The sequence below is a fragment of the Gorilla gorilla genome, chromosome 13 (genome assembly GCF_029281585.2).
Source record: "Gorilla gorilla gorilla isolate KB3781 chromosome 13, NHGRI_mGorGor1-v2.1_pri, whole genome shotgun sequence".
In the NCBI taxonomy this organism is placed as follows: domain Eukaryota; kingdom Metazoa; phylum Chordata; class Mammalia; order Primates; family Hominidae; genus Gorilla; species Gorilla gorilla.
The window spans coordinates 114217155-114239035 of NC_073237.2; the positions used below are offsets into that span (position 1 = coordinate 114217155).

Sequence of the window (21881 nt, forward strand, 5' to 3'; positions counted from 1 at the left end):
GTGCTTTTAAAGGCCTGATGTCCAGGAGATACCCCAGATTAATTAAATCAGAATCTCTGAGCATAGAATATAGGCATTGGTATTTTTTTAAACTCCCCAGGTAATTCCAAAATGTAACCATGTTCAAGACCCATTGATCATTCTAGATAGTTTCGAGGTCAGGCCCTTCCATGTCTAATACTCTAGTATTTTGCAAAAACCTCTTGTTAGCTCTAGATCGGTGCCTCTCCAATTTCTTCGTAGAGATAGGTAATGCCATTGTGAGTCCAATATGCCAGCTGTATTACTTTCCTAGAGTTACAAAGAACCACAAACTGGGAAGCTGAAACAAGAGAAATTTCTTGTTGCACAATTCTGGAGGCTTAGAAGTCTGAGACCAAGGTGTTGGCAGGGTTGGTTCCTCATGAGGTCTCTAAGAAAGATTCTGTGTTACATCTTTTCCCCTAGCTTCTGGTAGTTTGCTGTCAATCTTTGGGATTTATTGGCTGGTAGAAGCATTGGCTCAATCTCTGCCTTCATCTTCACATGGCATTCTCCTTGTGTGTGTTTCTGTATTCACATTTCCCCATTTTTATAAGGAAGCCAATCATATTTGATTAAGGGCCCAACCTATTTGTATATGGCCACATCTTAACAACATCTGTAGGGACCCTATATCCAAATAATGACACAAGTTGAAGTACTGAGGGTTAGGACTTCAGTATATGAACTCTGGAGGGACACAGTCAATTTGAAATAATATTACCATAGTACCTATAGATTTCAACAATTGGGTAGAGCATTATTGGTGTTAGATGATTTCCTGAAACCTCTGCAATTGGTTTCAAAGGAGGACTCCTTTCACACAGAACACAACACACTCCCTCCGTTTCTCTCTCCCGGTTGCCCCTGGCCTCACCCACCTTCAGATTCTTTGCTCCCTGCCTGCCCCCTCCTGTCTCCTCCAATGATTCCTTGCCAACAAGGGAGGGAGACCCTGGCCCCTTCATTTGCCAGTTTAGGGATTTTCCACTAAGCATCTCAACTCCCTGCCAACCACCTTTAGTTATTAAAATGCAGCTCACAACATCTCACTCTGGCTGTTACATTATCATTCCTCGTTAGAGACTCCTCCAGGGCCTCAGACATCCCTGCACTGACTTTATAATTACAAAGTCAATTTCTAAACAGACATTTGCAAATAAGTCAATTTAAATACCGAGATTTGCAAACAATAATTAAGCAGTAGCTTCTTTTTTAATATCTCTATATATAATTAATGCCTGTGGGCTTTTCATTTTACCTTGCAACTGGGTAGTTTGCAATTGTTTGTTGAGCTAAAGTGTTCTCTGAAAGCAAATCAAAGCACAGGGGAGATTTTGAAAGTGATTGAAGAATGAGTTTTTCCTTTTCCTTCCTTATCCCTACTTCACCTGATTGGCTAGGTTTCTTATCAGGTGGGACCATGATAGGGCAGGGATGCAGAAGCAGGATCATTTTCTGCAGTAAAAACAGTAATAACGCAGGGTTCTGGTCCAGAGATAGATTGGTTAATATGGCCTCTAAAATCAAATATACAGTCAAGGCATTTCTCTATGCAAGAAGCCTCAGATTCTACTCATTCCAGCATCATCTACACAGTGATATCTCTCAGTACTCAGCTTTGATAGTGTATTCTTCCTAGTTTAAACCAATCTGCAGCATATCCCTGCCAGCTATAGGATAATAGCCTGACCCTGACATTCAACATCCTTTGCAATCTTGCCTTACCCTCTCTTTTAAACAAGTATTACTGAAAACCTACTAGATGCTAGGGAAAATGCCAGGTAACACGGGCACACTGGTAACTAAGACACAATCTATTTTGAAGTCTAGTGGGGATAGAAAAAGTAAGTTTAAAGATAAAATGTTATAAAAGGGGAAGGAGAAGGAAAGCTAGCTTGATCTGAAGACTTAGGAATGTCCTTTTAAGAAAGTGATTATCTAAACTGAAATATCAAGGATGAGTAGTTATCAACAAGATGAAGATTGAGGAGGATGGTTATTTTATGTAAAAGCCTTTTAGAAGCTGTAGAGATTAACAAACACAAAAACTGTTTGAAAAACCAAAAAGAATGGGCCTAAATGGTAGCTAACATAAATGAGGGAAAAGATGGGTCTAGGCAAAGAAACACAGACTAAAATCCTGAAGGCCTTGTATTACAAGTTAAGAAGTTTGAGCTTTGTACTAAGGATAGCAGGGAGTCATGAAAGGGTTTTAGGGAGTGAGGTGACCAGTGTGGCTTATGATGCCCCAGCTGTGTTCCCAAGCCACGCTAGACAATCTCTCCAAGTTAGTTGGATTATCTGACAAATCTTGATTTAGCTTCCTAATCTCACCTCTAATGAGCATGTTTCTACCAATATTCCCAACCCAGCTTAATACCTCACCATCAAAGTCTAACGCAGAAATCATAGCCTCTGTGAAATGTCTTTTATCCCTCCACAACTTTCTTATAAAAATGGGTCACCTCCTAATGAGTGCTTCCAAAACATTTTGTTCAGTTCTCCAATTCAATACTTATGACATGCACGTTAATAGTAAAGCTTTCATTGTTCCCAGGTTAGTGTATGTATACTCACCATGGTGCTCAGCAAACAGTAAGCATTTACAAATAGTTTAGAATCATCATCATCAATTTGACCAACAGATGAAACCTTCAGAATTTTTCAGAAAGAGAATCCTCACATGTGCCGTGGTGGGAGCCGGCATGTTTTGCCTTCAGAATGTCCTCAAGCACAGTCATAATCTCCCTTCACCCAGGATGTTTCTGTTCGGTTCATGGGAAAAGAGTTTCTGTGCAGCTTTCTTTAGGTAGAAGGAGGCTGACTGAAGTCAGCATTCCCCAGAAGAGAGATAGGGACTCCAGAGTTAAGAGTGCATGAGAGGTCAGAGGCACTGACAGCTCTTTTTAAGGTGCTGAGATTCTCAGCCCAAAATACAGACAGGGGAATTCCACTGACCCACAGAAGCCTACTTTGCCCTCTGACTCAGAGATAAACATCTTTCTTTTTTTTTCATGTTCACTCTTCTTAGAGAGACAGGTCCAGGCTGGGTGCGGTGGCTCATGCCTGTAATCCCAGCACTTTGGGAGGCTGAGGCTGGAGGATTATGAAGTCAGGAGATCGAGACCATCCTGGCTAACACGGTGAAACCCCATCTCTACTAAAAATACAAAAAATTAGCTGGGCATGGTGGTGGGTGCCTGTAGTCCCAGCCACTCAGGAGGCTGAGGCAGGAGAATAGCATGAACCCGGGAGGCGGAGCTTGCAGTGAACCGAGATCACGCCACTGCACTCCAGCCTGGGCGACAGAGTGAGACTCCATCTCAAAAAAAAAAAAAAAAAAAGAAAAGAAAAAGAGAGACAGGTCCAATTTAGGCCCAGGGTCTGGGCTCTAGAAAAGCCAGCCCTGCTCCACTAAATGCTAGGCCCGCCTGGAAAAGTTAAAGAGTTGACCAGCTGAGGTTCACTCAAGGCCTCCACTTCCTGCTTGTATCATTTCATATTTTTGGTTCAAACCAGTCAGCACTAGGGCTAAGTGACCTTTAGTGGGCCACATATTTTGCAATCCAGACATTAACTAACAGATTATTATTGAGCCCAGTAGTCCTTTTCAACATAGATTTTGTCTCCTCAGGGAATGTTTTCTGGAGGCTTTAGTGTTCATTTCTTACGGTGTTTTCTTAGGAAACTCATCATCTCTGGAAGGGTCTTAAATGCTAACAAGAAGGATTACATAGAACGTGGATACATAGCTCCCTAAAATACTTAATTTCCCAGTATGAGAGTGAGTTGTCAGGACACTCCTCTAATCCTAATCCTCATACCCGTTTGTTTCAGTGCCTGGCTCATGTTCTAGATACAGCTGCATAGGATAATCTGACATTGGTTCTGACTGAGATTACCCTGAATTTAATTTTTTTTCCCTTAAGCCAAAGACATTCAAACTTAGGTGCACATTAGGGGAAATAAAAAACAAACAAACAAACAAACAAACAAACAAAATAGCACTGAGTATTTAAAAAATAATCTTCTGCAGTGATTTAATGTTCAGAATGAGAACTAGTGGTTTAAGTCACCATTCATTTAAATTGGCTTTGTTCTGATTCAAGGGCCTAGCCACCTGAAGTTGTCCAAACTGGGGGCCCATTGCAGACAGAAGCAGACAGATAAATGGATGAAGTTTTAACTGTGGTGACATCTTTTCCTTGTCAGTCACCTAAATACTTGAAGAAGAACCTAACATAATAAGGAGAAAGCAGCAACCTTATTCCAGTTTCTTGTTGTTTTGGGTGGCTTTGAATTAGCCCTCCTATATCTGGGTGAGCACAGACTTCTGTGAACTCCTACTGGCATATTTTTCTGGTCCTCCCCTCACCCTTCTCTTCCGTTTTACTCATTTTTTTTCTATCTTCTTTTCTGGTTTTCTTTTACTACCTCCGTAGTAGTTAAGGAACACCAGAATGGGGACCACAGAGAGTGTGGGGCGCATTGTGCTTGTGGTTACTGTATGCCATTGAAGAGTCACTTAATTTTGGGGGCCCCCTTTTATCCATATGTATTTAGTTGATTGGATTAGATAGGATCATATCTCCCTACATTATTAAAATTCCATATTTTGCTGTGTTTTATATTTTATTCTTTTCTATTCTTCTTTCCTTTTCTTTACATCCTCTCTCTGTATAAGCTTCTGAAAGTTGAATGTTGAGTAAATGGCAGATGATTATTTTAGTCTTCTTTGTAACTACTTTTGGTCCAGTTTCAAAAGTTCACAGCAAAGCTATGGTACAGAGAAGTCAATAGTCATAGCTAGATGGAAATGTTCTAGTTCACTCCCTCTACTGAGCTTTCACTTAACATTAACTTCTTCATTGGGTATGGACATTCATTTTCCTACCTGTTATACTAATAGTTTGAATGTATGTCCCTGTCCAAATCTAATATTGAAATGTAATCCCTAATGTTAGAGGTGGGGCCTGGTGGAAGGTGATTGAATTATGGAAGTGAATTTCTCATAAGTAGTATATTAGTTCGTTCTCGCACTGCTATGAAGAAATACCCAAGACTGGGTAATTTATAAGGGAAAGAGGTTTAATTGACTCACAGGTCCTCATTGCTAGGGAGGCCTCAGGAAACTTACAATCATGGTAGAAGGCACCTCTTCACAGGGTGGCAGAAGAGAGAATGAGTGCCAGCAGAGGAAATGCCAGACACTTATAAAACCATCAGCTCTTGTGAAAACTCATTCACTATCATGAGAACAGCATGGGGAAACCACCCCCATGATTCAATTACCTTCACTTGGTCTAGCCCTTGACATATGGGAATTATTACAATTCAAGGTGAGATTTCAGTGGGGACACAGAGCCAAACCACATCAAATAGTTTAGCACCACCCACCTTAGTACAGGCCTCATGATAATGAGTGAGTTCTTATGAGATCTGGACATTTGAAAGTGGGTAGCACCTCCCCTCTTGCTCTATTGCTCATACTTTTGCCATGTGATGTACCTGCTCCCCCTTCTCCTTCCACCAAGATTGTACATTTCCTAAGGCCTCCCCAGAAGCCAAGCAGATGCCAGCATCATGCTTCCTGTATAGCCTACAGAACCATGAGTCAATTAAACTTCTTTTCTTTATAAATTTCCCAGTCTCAGGTATTTCTTTACAGCAATACAAGAACCAACCAATACACTACCCTTCAAATTTCTCTTACCCATAATCATTCAGCTGAGATTTTTCTTATACCATAAATATTTTTCTTGATCATTCTAGTTGTCTCTGAACTCCCTTTCCTTTGGCCAATTACAATGTTTACTTATGAACTTTAAAATGTAACACTTAAATACTGTTCCCATTGCTTTGTTTGGTGGTATGTGTTTGTGACACTATCTGTGCCTTGTGAACATTAGTTATATTGTATCACATAAAGGAGAGAAACACCAATTTTTTCTTCTGTTTCTACTCCTGAAGGTGTCAAACTCCAGGTTAAGCATGCAATGTGTGCTTAAGAGAGACTTGGACAATATTAAAAGTTTTTAAGCTTAGAGAAAACCTATTTCAACTCCCACATTTTACCCACAAAGAAACTAAAGCTCAGGGAAGAAAGATAGCTTGCAGTGAGTTAATAGCAGAGCTTGACTAGAAGCTAGGACTCCTCAATCCATTTCATTTTCTATATAATTTGTTGTTTGATTTATTTTTCCAATGCCTAGGCATGCCTCAGATCCTCAAAAGTGTTGCTTACTTAACCCATTGTACTTCCACTTTTGTATAACTTAACAGAGCTGTATCTCGTTGAGATACACCCTTGCTGCCCTTCAGGAAGTCCATTTTAAATTGATGTGTGAGCTAATTAGTCCACATAGATGCCTCCTTTGTTAAGGAGGTAATGATGGTGTAGCAGAAGGAACTCTGGGCTTAGAATCTGAAGATTGGCCTTCAGTTCTCTCTTTGTTCCTTAAAAACTCTGTGAGCTTAGGCTCACTACTTCACTTTTCTGAGCCTGTTTCTTCAACAATAAAACAGAGCATAAATATCCTCATTTAGCAAAACATTGTAAAGTTTAGGTGAGGTAGTATTTACTTTCTGTTAACCTTGATGAGCTATTGAGATATCAAATGTAGTCCTTTTCACTAGTATTAAAACAATAATAAAATATAAAAGACATGAATATTAGTTAAAGAAGAAACACCCTAATTTTGCTGCATGGGACTTTACTCAGCAGGCTAGAAGCCATCATCAATATTGGTGACAATTACATATATCTCTTTCCTCCTCCTTATGTGTGAAAGACGCATAACTTAAAACACTTGCTGATATTCAGCACAAAAACAAATAGCAAAGCAACCCTGGGTGTGATGTATTTCAACAGCATAGCTTAGACTTGCCACCATTCTGTTAAATTATGAATATCTATTACTTGATGAAGTCAATGCTTTCATTTGGAATAAGAAAGGAGGGAGGCAAAGAGGTTGCAGTTAGGGAAGAAAAAACCACAAAAAGATGCAGTTGCTATAGCGATTAACAATGAGTATCCTTTTGGCGGGGTTTAGAGATGCTGATGCAGCTAAAACAAATGTTTGTGTTTGGCCACATTGGAGACGGTGACGGATTATGGAACCTTGGCCTTGAGCCTTGATGTAATCTAGTTCTAAATAAATCATAAATCTAAATGCAGACTGGTAAGGCAGGAAGAATACCAATTCAGGCTAGGTGGTAGCAAGCTGGCAATAGTGACCAGGATTGATTATGGGGTGTGAAGTAGGGAGGGATAGCAGGAGGGGGACCATGACTAGCCTGCAGGGATGTACTTCTTTCTCTTCTAGCCTTAGCCAACTCCCAACTGAGCTGCCAGACCTCAGTAGTGTGAATGTGAGATCACTGCTGAATTAGCCACAAGGCCAGACATTCTGCTGCCTCCTAAATTTTCTTGGATGAAAAGATTTTTCATCACGAAAGGTGCTGAATTGCTAATGTTTGGGCTAGTTTCATGATTTCCTCACTTGGAAGGAACCAAAAGTCAGTCTGAGTTTTTCACAGGCATAAAGGATGCTAGGAGTATGAGAAGATGCTACAGTGAAAGCACTTAGATGTGGGTTACCATTTACTTATGTAAAGACGGAAAAAAGACAATTGTTCATATGTAATGTTGACATTTTTCCTCATATTTTGTTTCCTAAGAAAAAAAGGCAATGAGTACAGTGTAAAATGAAAAACAAAAATACTAGCTCTATTTACACTGGAAAGAACAGGGCTTCTCTTGGGAGAGAAGGAAGGATCTAGTAAAATGTGTGGAGGGATTGAGAACAATATAAGCATTCATGAGCAGTGAGTATGAAATAAATAGCAGGTTTGGAGAGAGAAAGGAAAGGGTATGTAGCAATTGTTGGAAAAGTTCAAAAACTGGTATTTCTTAATGCACACCTTCATTTCAAGTATTACAAATGACCACAAAATAAGGTATACACTTCATTTTTAAGATGTCAGATCAACGTTTCTTATAAAGATAATATTGTATTAAAATGGAGTAATAAAATATTATTTGTGTTCATTATGGAAAACTCATCTTGGATTTAGGATAAAAAGTGAAATGCTCAGCTTCAACTCAACTCAAATCCTCATCCTGAAATGGAGCTAAGAATGTGTTTTCATCATGACTGCCAAATTGGTGGTCATATGGCACATGAGATACATATTGATCCAATATGAGCCACAGTGGTCCTGGAGTGATCTTCAGATGTGACCATGTGCCATAGGTCCATCAATGGGCCATTAGGTTCAGAGGAACACTGTAGACGACTTGAGGTCACCATTATGTTCTTTGGACAATATAGTTTAAAAGCGGATGCTCACTAAGCTAAGTAAGTCAAAAGAACATGACTGTAGAGCAGCAGAAGGAAAGATAAGATTAGCTCTGCAAAAGATTTATTGGAGGAGAAATGTCTAAGGGTAAAGGGGAGAAAGCAGGAGAAGGCAGGGAGACCTTTCCAATTGTGATGGCAGGTCTGACGCCAAAGAAGACAAAGAAAGAAGGATTTGGAGGATTGGGTAAGAATAGTCTCAAATTAGGTGACTTAAGGAGGTTCCAAGAAGGGCCAAATCACCTGTTAGAGGAGTCCTGCTATGCACAGAAATGGACTCTGCATTAGCCCCTTCATTGTCCTCAGTCATTGGCTGGGAGCATCCCATGAAAAGCGTGGCCTCAGAGGTGCTGGAGATTCATTAGAGCAACCACTGGGGCTATCTGTCAACATTGCTTCTCCACTCCCACTTCTGCAGGAGATTTGAGCCATGCAATTCCATGGCTACTGCAGTAAATTTTAGGCTGGACGTGTCTATTGTTTTAACCTGGTTCCTATGGATGTTCAATATCTGAAAGAATTATAAATCTTTCTCAAAAGAAAGAGGTAGTCAGTAGAAGACCTCATGGATTAATTCAAGGCTTTTTCCTGGAATACATTTTTAAGACAAAATCCCTGAGAATTAAGCTCCAGCTCCGTGGTGCTCCATCACGCACGCTGTAGAATCTGTGTTACAGGCATTTTATGTGAATTTGAATTCCACAAATTAGACATACGGTCATATAAAGTATCAATAAGTCTCACGTATGCACAATATTTAACACTCTGTGACTCACCCAAATTAAAAACAATTCATCAAGAATTTCATAATTTGAAAGTTGGCTCAATGAATTATAAACTGTCTTTGAGAGAGCCACAGAGCAGCATGACTTCAGCTGTTAAATAGGAAGACCTGATAGCCTGTGTCAGGATTAATCTTTAATTACATGATGTTTGTAAAGTTATGATTCTTGTACCAAAATAACCCTGAGTCTATTATTACTCTAAGAAACTTGACAATGTGCAGGGAACACGATAATGACAATGTGGGAATAAAAAAACAAGCAAATGAAACATTGAGTTGTGTGTAAGCTTGCAGTGAACCAAGAGGTGCAGGGAAGAGGAGAGATGTTGGCAATTAAGAGTCAACAGCGTCCTGGATTAGGATTTATTTATGCACTTTTTGCAACCTATTTTGCTGGTGAACTGCCTGACTGAACCTCCTAGAAATAGTGAACAGGGGATGAAATGTGTGTGTTTAGTTGATATCTGCACATTGACAGAAAAGTAACTTACAAGCTGCATTCTCTTCCGGACTGGAGGGAGATCTGTAGCTGGTAATTGGGCAGCAGGTGGTGGAAGATGGCTTGGAGGATCAGAAACTCCTTAGATCAAGTCAGTGCAGTAGCAATTTATAGCGAAGAGTTAAAAAACTATTTCAGACTTCACCACCTATATGAGGAGATGACTGAATTCTTGCTGCTACTAAAGCCAATTAGATAAAGGGGAAAAAGGAAAAAAAGGTGACCATAATGTTTCCCTGGGAACAAATCAAATAGCAAAACTCAGACTAAAACTCTAGGTAAGACGCGAGAATATGAGGTGCTAAGGGCATGTGACAGCCTCCTGAATTTGGATCCTGCAAAGCTTGGCCCAGGTAGGCACAGGTAAGTGGTTTCAACTCCAAAAGTGGGTGCTTCAGGGACAGCCAGATGCTGCACCACCTAAGTTGCTTTCACTATGATAAAATCAGTCCCAAGGGATGATGCTCCTTGGTCAACTTTAGGCCCCAGCATGGAAAAGACAATGTCAAAGACAAACTAAAGATGAAGAGAAACATCAAGACAGGCACTCTGACCATGGGGCAACAAACTCGATAGACATTCCATTATTTTTTTCTTTCTTAGGAGGAAAAGAACCAGGATTGGGAGGTCACAGAACCTGAAAACAACATGATTGCCTCTGTGGACTTTGGTTTCAGTTACTCACACCTGGGCTTTTTAGAAGTAATTTGAATGGATACAGTCAAAGCTCAGCCTCTAGAAGATCCCACATGACCCCACTGTAGGAGTATGAGAAGAACGTTCAGGAAGAAGGGGTTCAGGTGGTAGATGATAAGAATCTACAGGTGGCACAATAGACATATTACCTTCTTTGGTTGAGTCTGTAAAGATATTACTAAAGTTTAATAATAAAGCATGAATATTCAGACCCTTCTTTTCTGCCTTCTAAGAGTTAATGAGTGAAATGTTGAATTGGAGGAAGAAGAAACATTCATTGACTTGTTTTAAACAAGAAAGAGAGGAGAGGTGCTCTTAACGTAAAATGATAGACTCATAAGAGAGTGGGAAAGTTTGGCATGGGGTGGAGTTTGAAGACGTTGGGGATTTTGAAAAGAATATTTATGGGAGGGAGGAGCCAAGATGGCCGAATAGGAACAGCTCCGGTCTACAGCTCCCAGCGTGAGTGACGCAGAAGACGGGCGATTTCTGCATTTCCATCTGAGGTACCGGGTTCATCTCACTAGGGAGTGCCACACAGTGGGCGCAGGCCAGTGAGTGCGCGCACCGTGCGCGAGCCGAAGCAGGGAGAGGCATTGCCTCACCTGGGAAGTGCAAGGGGTCAGGGAGTTCCCTTTCCGAGTCAAAGAAAGGGGTGATGGACACACCTGGAAAATCGGGTCACTCCCACCCGAATATTGCGCTTTTCAGACCGGCTTAAAAAACAGCGCACCATGAGACTATATCCCACACCTGGCTGGGAGGGTCCTACGCCCACGGAATCTCGCTGATTGCTAGCACAGCAGTCTGAGATCAAACTGCAAGGCGGCAGCGAGGCTGGGGGAGGGGTGCCCGCCATTGCCCAGGCTTGCTTAGGTAAACAAAGCAGCTGGGAAGCTCGAACTTGGTGGAGCCCACCACAGCTCCAGGAGGCCTGCCTGCCACTGTAGGCTCCACCTCTGGGGGCAGGGCACAGACATACAAAAAGACAGCAGTAACCTCTGCAGACTTAAATGTCCCTGCCTGACAGCTTTGAAGAGAGCAGTGGTTCTCCCAGCACGCAGCTGGAGATCTGAGAACAGGCAGACTGCCTCCTCAAGTGGGTCCCTGACCCCTGACCCCCGAGCAGCCTAACTGGGAGGCACCCCCCAGCAGGGGCACACTGACACCTCACACGGCAGGGTATTCCAACAGACCTGCAGCTGAGGGTCCTGTCTGTTAGAAGGAAAACTAACAAACAGAAAGGACATCCACACCGAAAACCCATCTGTACATCACCATCATCAAAGACCAAAAGTAGATAAAACCACAAAGATGGGGAAAAAAACAGAACAGAAAAACTGGAAACTCTAAAACACAGAGCGTCTCTCCTCCTCCAAAGGAACGCAGTTCCTCACCAGCAACGGAACAAAGCTGGATGGAGAATGACTTTGACGAGCTGAGAGAAGAAGGCTTCAGACGATCAAATTACTCTGAGCTACGGGAGGACATTCAAACCAAAGGCAAAGAAGTTGAAAACTTTGAAAAAAATTTAGAAGAATGTATAACTAGAATAACCAATACAGAGAAGTGCTTAAAGGAGCTGATGGAGCTGAAAACCAAGGCTCGAGAACTACGTGAAGAATGCAGAAGCCTCAGGAGCCGATGCGATCAACTGGAAGAAAGGGTATCAGCAATGGAAGATGAAATGAATGAAATGAAGCGAGAAGGGAAGTTTAGAGAAAAAAGAATAAAAAGAAATGAGCAAAGCCTCCAAGAAATATGGGACTGTGTGAAAAGACCAAATCTACGTCTGATTGATGTACCTGAAAGTGATGCGGAGAATGGAACCAAGTTGGAAAACACTCTGCAGGATATTATCCAGGAGAACTTCCCCAATCTAGCAAGGCAGGCCAACGTTCAGATTCAGGAAATACAGAGAACGCCACAAAGATACTCCTCGAGAAGAGCAACTCCAAGACACATAATTGTCAGATTCACCAAAGTTGAAATGAAGGAAAAAATGTTAAGGGCAGCCAGAGAGAAAGGTCGGGTTACCCTCAAAGGGAAGCCCATCAGACTAACAGCGGATCTCTCGGCAGAAACCCTACAAGCCAGAAGAGAGTGGGGGCCAATATTCAACATTCTTAAAGAAAAGAATTTTCAACCCAGAATTTCATATCCAGCCAAACTAAGCTTCATAAGTGAAGGAGAAATAAAATACTTTACAGACAAGCAAATGCTGAGAGATTTTGTCACCACCAGGCCTGCCCTAAAAGAGCTCCTGAAGGAAGCGCTAAACATGGAAAGGAACAACCAGTACCAGCCACTGCAAAATCATGCCAAAATGTAAAGACCGTCGAGACTAGGAAGAAACTGCATCAACTAACGAGCAAAATCACCAGCTAACATCATAATGATAGGATCAAATTCACACATAACAATATTAACTTTAAATGTAAATGGACTAAATTCTCCAATTAAAAGACACAGACTGGCAAGTTGGATAAAGAGTCAAGACCCATCAGTGTGCTGTATTCAGGAAACCCATCTCACATGCAGAGACACACATAGGCTCAAAATAAAAGGATGGAGGAAGATCTACCAAGCAAATGGAAAACAAAAAAAGGCAGGGGTTGCAATCCTAGTCTCTGATAAAACAGACTTTAAACCAACAAAGATCAAAAGAGACAAAGAGGCCATTACATAATGGTAAAGGGATCAATTCAACAAGAAGAGCTAACTATCCTAAATATATATGCACCCAATACAGGAGCACCCAGATTCATAAAGCAAGTCCTGAGTGACCTACAAAGAGACTTAGACTCCCACACATTAATAATGGGAGACTTTAACACCCCACTGTCAACATTAGACAGATCAACAAGACAGAAAGTCAACAAGGATACCCAGGAATTGAACTCAGCTCTGCACCAAGCGGACCTAATAGACATCTGCAGAACTCTCCACCCCAAATCAACAGAATATACATTTTTTTCAGCACCACACCACACCTATTCCAAAACTGACCACATAGTTGGAAGTAAAGCTCTCCTCAGCAAATGTAAAAGAACAGAGATTATAACAAACTATCTCTCAGACCACAGTGCAATCAAACTAGAACTCAGGATTAAGAATCTCACTCAAAACTGCTCAACTACATGGAAACTGAACAACCTCTTCCTGAATGACTACTGGGTACATAACGAAATGAAGGCAGAAATAAAGATGTTCTTTGAAACCAACGAGAACAAAGACACAACATACCAGAATCTCTGGGACGCATTCAAAGCAGTGTGTAGAGGGAAATTTATAGCACTAAATGCCCACAAGAGAAAGCAGGAAAGATCCAAAATTGACACCCTAACATCACAATTAAAAGAACTAGAAAAGCAAGAGCAAACACATTCAAAAGCTAGCAGAAGGCAAGAAATAACTAAAATCAGAGCAGAACTGAAGGAAATAGAGACACAAAAAACCCTTCAAAATATCAATGAATCCAGGAGCTGGTTTTTTGAAAGGATCAACAAAATTGATAGACTGCTAGCAAGACTAATAAAGAAAAAAAGAGAGAAGAATCAAATAGACACAATAAAAAATGATAAAGGGGATATCACCACCGATCCCACAGAAATACAAACTACCATCAGAGAATACTACAAACACCTCTACGCAAATAAACTAGAAAATCTAGAAGAAATGGATACATTCCTCAACACATACACTCTCCCAAGACTAAACCAGGAAGAAGTTGAATCTCTGAATAGACCAATAACAGGAGCTGAAATTGTGGCAATAATCAATAGTTTACCAACCAAAAAGAGTCCAGGACCAGATGGATTCACAGCCGAATTCTACCAGAGGTACAAGGAGGAACTGGTACCATTCCTTCTGAAACTATTCCAATCAATAGAAAAAGAGGGAATCCTCCCTAACTCATTTTATGAGGCCAGCATCATTCTGATACCAAAGCCTGGCAGAGACACAACCAAAAAAGAGAATTTTAGACCAATATCCTTGATGAACATTGATGCAAAAATCCTCAATAAAATACTGGCAAACCGAATCCAGCAGCACATCAAAAAGCTTATCCACCATGATCAAGTGGGCTTCATCCCTGGGATGCAAGGCTGGTTCAATATACGCATATCAATAAATGTAATCCAGCATATAAACAGAGCCAAAGACAAAAACCACACGATTATCTCAATAGATACAGAAAAAGCCTTTGACAAAATTCAACAACCCTTCATGCTAAAAACTCTCAATAAATTAGGTATTGATGGGACGTATCTCAAAATAATAAGAGCTATCTATGACAAACCCACAGCCAATATCATACTGAATGGGCAAAAACTGGAAGCATTCCCTTTGAAAACTGGCACAAGACAGGGATGCCCTCTCTCACCACTCCTATTCAACATAGTGTTGGAAGTTCTGGCCAGGGCAATTAGGCAGGAGAAGGAAATAAAGGGTATTCAATTAGGAAAAGAGGAAGTCAAATTGTCCCTGTCTGCAGACGACATGATTGTATATCTAGAAAACCCCATTGTCTCAACCCAAAATCTCCTTAAGCTGATAAGCAACTTCAGCAAAGTCTCAGGATACAAAATCATGTACAAAAATCACAAGCATTCTTATACACCAACAACAGACAAACAGAGAGCCAAATCATGAGTGAACTCCCATTCACAATTGCTTCAAAGAGAATAAAATACCTAGGAATCCAACTTACAAGGGATGTAAAGGACCTCTTCAAGGAGAACTACAAACCACTGCTCAAGGAAATAAAAGAGGATACAAACAAATGGAAGAACATTCCATGCTCATGGGTAGGAAGAATCAATATCGTGAAAATGGCCATACTGCCCAAGGTAATTTACAGATTCAATGCCATCCCCATCAAGCTACCAATGACTTTCTTCAAAGAATTGGCAAAAACTACTTTAAAGTTTATATGGAACCAAAAAAGAGCCCGCATTGCCAAGTCGATCCTAAGCCAAAAGAACAAAGCTGGAGGCATCACACTACCTGACTTCAAACTATACTACAAGGCTACAGTAACCAAAACAGCATGGTACTGGTACCAAAACAGAGATATAGATCAATGGAACAGAACAGAGCCCTCAGAAATAATGCCCCATACCTACAACTATCTGATCTTTGACAAACCTGACAAAAACAAGCAATGGGGAAAGGATTCCCTATTTAATAAATGGTGCTGGGAAAACTGGCTAGCCATATGTAGAAAGCTGAAACTGGATCCCTTCCTTACACCTTATACAAAAATCAATTCAAGATGGATTAAAGATTTAAACGTTAGACCTAAAACCATAAAAACCCTAGAAGAAAACCTAGGCATTACCATTCAGAACATAGGCATGGGCAAGGACTTCATGTCCAAAACACCAAAAGCAATGGCAACAAAAGACAAAGTTGACAAATGGGATCTGATTAAACTAAAGAGCTTCTGCACAGCAAAAGAAACTACCATCAGAGTGAACAGGCAACCTACAAAATGGGAGAAAATTTTCGCAACCTACTCATCTGACAAAGGGCTAATATACAGAATCTACAATGAACTCAAACAAATTTACAAGAAAAAAACAAACAACCCCATCAAAAAGTGGGCGAAGGACATGAACAGACACTTCTCAAAAGAAGACAATTATGCAGCCAAAAAACACATGAAAAAATGCTCATCATCACTGGCCATCAGAGAAATGCAAATCAAAACCACTATGAGATACCATCTCACACCAGTTAGAATGGCAATCATTAAAAAGTCAGGAAACAACAGGTGCTGGAGAGGATGTGGAGAAATAGGAACACTTTTACACTGTTGGTGGGACTGTAAACTAGTTCAACCATTGTGGAAGTCAGTGTGGCGATTCCTCAGGGATCTAGAACTAGAAATACCATTTGACCCAGCCATCCCATTACTGGGTATATACCCAAAGGACTAGAAATCATGCTGCTATAAAGACACATGCACACGTATGTTTATTGCGGCATTATTCACAATAGCAAAGACTTGGAACCAACCCAAATGTCCAACGAGGATAGACTGGATTAAGAAAATGTGGCACATATACACCATGGAATACTATGCAGCCATAAAAAATGATGAGTTCATGTCCTTTGTAGGGACATGGATGAAATTGGAAATCATCATTCTCAGTAAACTATTGCAAGAACAAAAAACCAAACACCGCATATTCTCACTCATAGGTTGGAATTGAACAATGAGATCACATGGACACAGGAAGGGGAATATCACACTCTGGGGACTGTTGTGGGGTGGGGGGAGGGGGGAGGGATAGCATTAGGAGATATACCTAATGCTAGATGACGAGTTAGTGGGTGCAGTGCACCAGCGTGTCACATGTATACATATGTAACTAAACTGCACAATGTGCACATGTACCCTAAAACTTAAAGTATAATAAAAAAAAAGAAAGAAAAAAGGAAAACAAAAGAAAAAAGAAAAAAAAATAAAAAATAGAAAATAAAAAATAAAAAAAAGAAAAGAAAAGAATATTTATTGGGCAGCCATCATTAATTTGAAGTCTAAGGTAAATACACTTTGAAAAATGATTTTAAGCAGTTACTCTTTTCCTCAGTATCATGTTTGGCAAATTTTTATTTTTTTGAAACTTAATTGTAGATTTAAATAGCCTTTTAAATTTTCAAATATTTGTTCATATTAAATTAGAATTTCTTCTGAATGTGACACTGGACAGAGGCAAACCCTAGAGTGTTCCAGCTTTATCTTGGTTATGCTGGCATAGTGTACAGTTAAGCATCTATTTTTTCTAGTACAAATTGTATTAAAGTATAAATTATCCAAATTTTATTCCTAACTGTAAATGTCCACTCTACATCAAGAGAAAGCCAAAATATTAGAGAAGCATGTCAGCTGTATAATGCCTCAGAAAGAGGATTGCAATGGAAATTGCAGGAGTTACCAGGGATTTAAAATTAGAGCATCTGGATTGGAAAGAGTATTGTAAAATCATAAGTTCAACCACCCAGGCAGTCAGAACTCTGCAATGTGCATAACAGATGGCCACCTATCTTTGTTGGAACCCTTCCAGGGGTGGAGAGATCTTCACCAGGATAGCCAATTCTGTGTTTGGATGATTCTTATCATTATAATGCTTCTTGTATTTAACCCAAATCTTCACTCTGACTTACAATTGTCGATCTTTTTTTGTACCCTTTGGGTTCAGTAGAACCTGGCTGAAAAGAGAAGCCCTAATGTTTACTAGCTGTTGACTTAGGAAAAATTCTTAACGTAAATGAGAATCAATTCATGCACCTGTATAATGGACATAATAACTCCCAGATCATAGGTTTATATTAAAGATGAATAAAATAATGTATAGACTGGATTCAACACAGTGCCTTGTACATAGTATGTTCCTAAAAATGTTAGACTCTACCAATGTTACTAGTGAAACTAAACCAATGAAAGTCAAGATAGAGGCCAAAGCATTTCAGGTAATCTTGTTAGAATTTGCCATTCTGGTGTTACATTGCTTCAAGCAATGTTTCTCCATCTTGAAATGAGTCTGTCCCTCTCATCTCTGATTGTAGGTATGTATGGCCTTGACTTAGCAATCTGACTCTGAACACTTGTGCTCCCAAGCTTGCTCTCTTTGTATTGTATATTTCAACACTCCAATTCGGATCTCTTTGTACTGTATATTCTAACACTGCAATCCAGACTCAAGCCTGGTTAAGTGGACCACTGCTCTCTGGCTCCACCCTATGCCTGGGTAGGACATGGACAATCAGTTATGGGTGATCACTGAGATGGGCTGTCCTTTCACTTACGGTAAATGTTAGGAATTCTGTAGTGCACTTTTCATGTTCTTCAAAGATAGGTCTTCGAATGTGTCCCTCTTAAATATAATAAAAGGTCAAATTTTTAATTTACCTCATGGAAACTAGGGCTCAGATGCTTCTGGGAGAAGACTTAGGCAGCACCCAAATATCTATATATTTATTTCTATCCAAAGAGCTGCATGGGTCTTTTTTGTTTGAGAGTCAAAGGAAACAAGGAAGGGGTAGCTGTTCTATTACAAGGAGTATTGTCAGTAAACAGCCTCCATCTGACATCTTCAGGGTCTGTCTCAACTGCAGAAATCTACTTTGATGAGGTCATGCCCTTCCTGGGGATACTACATACAGTGACTCACCCAGGCAGGGATGTAATTGCCTGACCATGCAGGTCCAATGTAGAAAGTCTGATAAGCAACATTCACTTTGCTCTTTGCCACATCGGTAGATGCACAGTTGGGCCTACACTGGGGTTTACCTTCTTCCTCTGCACAATTCTGCTTATACCCTCTTGCTTTCACAGGTGTCGATTTCCAAGAAAGATCTTGTTCTTCAAACTCTGTTACAGTGTCTTCTCTGGAGAAGTCAACAGTGAGATGGGCTAAATGAAGAAGGAGCAGCTTATTGTCTTTGTTGGTTTTCTTTATTTTCCTTCGAAGCATCTGGGGGAAGAGGAAGACAGTGGATGAGATGGCATATGTTCTTTCCACCCTGTGAATGAATCAGATTTGAACTCCTGAGCAAAATAGAAAATGCAGAAATGGTGCTCAGGCAAAACCTTAGAGACACTGGGCTCAAGCGACTCTCCTCTGAAGTCCATCTGATAAAGTCTGAATTGTGGATAAGTCCTTTCCCCTCAATAGTCTACTGCTTACTAAAGTGTAGCTCAATGACTCTGTGGGCTTGGGTAATCAGCAGGTAAGCATAGCTATGCCCAATGAAGCAGGGGCTGTGAGAAGAAGCCTTGAAGAGTACCTAAAGTAGAAAATAAGTGAACTTTCTCCTAAGCCCATAGGAAACATCACTATCCTGCTGAAGGCAGGGCGGAGGGAACACAGCAGAGTAGGCTCAGAATAACTGGGATTTGGGCACTGATATTAATGTCACCATATCTACACTTATTGATTGTTGAGATTATACATTTGGCTTGAAACCACAGGAACTAATATACTCTAAATATAAGCTGAGAAAAATTAAAAATAACCACAACTACAACAGTAGAAAGAGAAAATGTATGAATGCCAGGAATCTAATGTGTAAATTAACTACAAGGGTTTAGAAGTTTTGGGCATCTCCCTGGGGATTAGCTGTGCTCAGTCTCCCCTCCAGGAAATCATTTACAACTCTATGTCTGTTACCCCAAAATGACTTAAATGAAGTTTAGGATAAGACAGAGACAAGTTCAGAACAAGACATGGGTGAGGTTCAGAAGAATGAAATTGAAATTATGTGAATTTCCAATTGTTAGAGATGCCTGAGTGAGATACAGGTTTTCAAGTGTTGTGATGTCATACCATAAAATGATTACAAACATTTAGGAAACAATCTCTCCTGTGGAATCAGGAATCATTCCTAAATATCACAATTATAGTGGAGACGCTGAAGAAGGCAATATATGTATTCTGAAAAACTTGATTAAATAAACTTCAAGGACACAGAGAAAGGCGCTGTGATCTGTTCTCTGCAAAGGGCCTGATATATTTAGATTTTCATTAAGATGGGCTGAAACACAAAATGTCTTCAGTTATCCAGGAAATGTAACTAACCACTTCTTAAGATTTCTACTTAATCAATGCTATTTTTCCCCATATTTGGTTAATTGAACTGTCTGCCTCCACTATAGTCTGAGGTATGTGGCTAATTTTGGCCAGCAATACCTAGGACATGAAACACAAGGTAATTTTTTTCCCTCCAAAATAGCCTCTATATTTTCGCTGTAAATCCTTATCCTATTCTCTGTGAAATAAGCCTTCAATTAACAGCCACAATTAAATGATATGTTTAAAAATTAAGATAAAATATGCTGAAGTAGTGAGCATTACTTAGAAACGGTATGAAAATAATTTGCAGTCAGAACAACCTAAATTTGAATTCTTGCTCTTTCAAGTTATAGCTAATCTTGGGCAAGCTATTTCTCAGTTTCTTCCTCTGTCGAATGGAGCTAATATTAATTTCTGCTTAATAGTGTTCTTGTGAGACTACAGGTAATGTTTGGATAGCATCAGTCATAGAGTAGACATGTAATAAAGTGTTACTATTTTTATTATTTTCACTATTATTATTACCATTTTTATTGTTAGTCTTTTAAACTGCAGGCAAATATCAAGAGTATCTCTTAATTGTAAGCGTATAAGATGATCTTACATATCTCAAGGACTATTGGTATGTCCACGTTTTAAAAGTATATTATCAGCTGGGCACGGTGGCTCATGCCTGTAATCCCAGCACTTTGGGAGGCCGAGGTGGGCAGATCACGAGGTCAGGAGTTCGAGACCATCCTGGCCAACATGGTGAAACCCTATCTCTACTAAAAATATAAAAATTAGCTGGGCTGGTGGCAGATGCCTGTAATCCCAGCTACTCAGGAGGCTGAGGCACAAGAATTGCTTGAACCCGGGAGGCAGAGGTTGCAGTGAGCCCAGATTGCACCATTGCACTCCACCCCGGGTGACAGAGCAAGACACCGTCTCAAGGAAAAAAAAAGTGTATTATTAAAGTAAGAATACCTGGCTTGTATGGCCAAGACAAGCAGAATAATGTGCAAAGCTCTTTCCATTAAGCTGCTCAGTATGTCCTTGACAAATTCTGTGCTGATCTTACTTTGAGCATTTCTGTGGGCTTCGCTGCAAGGACCCTGGTCGTTTGAGATATTTGTTTTAGGAAGTACTGCCATTTCCATCTCTAGCTGGGCTATGACGACTATATAGCCAACGTTTCTCTCCTAGATGCTAGCACTGCTATAATTAAGTAAAGAAAGGAAAGTTCCTTTGTTCTTCACCCAGCGGATTCCTTGACAGCCTTCTAAGTGCCAAGGGCTCTGCTGGTTGTTGGAGACACACCAATTGCCCTCAAAGAATGCACAGACAAATGTAGGATAGGATTCAACAACAACAACAAAAACCTTGCATTTTAAAAGACAGAGTTTGGTCCTCCAGTATAACTTAGCGTTTGCTTTTATTAGGTGCTTGATTTGGGGCAAGTAATTTGACTGGTCCCGTACTCACTTTTCTCACGTTTAAAATGAGAATAGCACCTACCACAGCAGTCAGGAGGACCACATAAGCTAATGTGAATATAGTGCGTATAGCAGTGTTTTGTGCATACTAAGAATGTAGTAAATACTAATAGCAGTAGTAATAATTAAAATGATTATTATACCAATAATTATTAGTTTTACTATTTGTTCAAAATATTTCAAACAGAACAGGAATGGGGAAGGGTATCAAATATTGAGGCAGGAGAAGTAAACAAAGGCCAGATTATGAAGGGTTTCATGGAGCCCAAAGGGTAGATGGAGGATTATGATAGAGTTTTACAAAGAGGAGTTTTGAACAGTAGAAAACAACTTAGCCTTCTACTTCTGAAAGATTACTTGCCCCTTGGGTGGGATATAAGTGCCTGCAAGTTCAGGATTGGTCCATTCTCATGACCCACAGGTTTCTTCCTCCTTGATGTGTCATGAAAAATTAAAATG

General features: G+C 40.2%; 1 pseudogene; it reads right to left on the reverse strand.

Annotated features, from left to right (window-relative positions):
- Positions 1-212: 212 nt before the first annotated feature.
- LOC134756849 (uncharacterized) lies at positions 213-20856 on the reverse strand (annotated as a pseudogene).
- Between the last annotated feature and the right edge of the window lie 1025 nt (positions 20857-21881).